The following is a 386-nucleotide window of genomic DNA, read 5'->3' as shown; positions in this document are numbered from 1 at the left end:
GGAGCCCGGATTAGCAGGTTGTACCATTTTATATCATTGCTTGTAACCGCTGTCACCTAAAAAAAAAAGGGGACCATACTTTCACCATGCACCCCTTGCAGAGCACCGGAGGAGGCCAGAATTCCCGGCCACCCTGGAGGGGCCGGACGGACGTCCGTCGGAAGCCTGGGGCACAACGAGCGGGAAGGAAGTCCATCCCGATCTCCTCCGCCAGGCCAGGAGGTGCAGGGGCCGTGAATAAGGACACCACCCTTGACAGACATCCTCATTGCGAGCTCGCAGGAGCGAGGATTCAAGGCCGCGCGGGCCTGCATGCACGGCACGCGCGAATGCCGTGACACGCGGAAGCCAATCAGCGTGACTACCTCCCCCCGCAGGAGGGGGGG

Source organism: Trachymyrmex cornetzi, unplaced genomic scaffold, assembly GCF_001594075.2.
Source record: "Trachymyrmex cornetzi isolate Tcor2-1 unplaced genomic scaffold, Tcor1.1 scaffold100, whole genome shotgun sequence".
Lineage (NCBI taxonomy): Eukaryota > Metazoa > Arthropoda > Insecta > Hymenoptera > Formicidae > Trachymyrmex > Trachymyrmex cornetzi.
The sequence above is the reverse complement of the archived record's forward strand: the minus strand, read 5'-3'. Positions refer to the sequence as shown.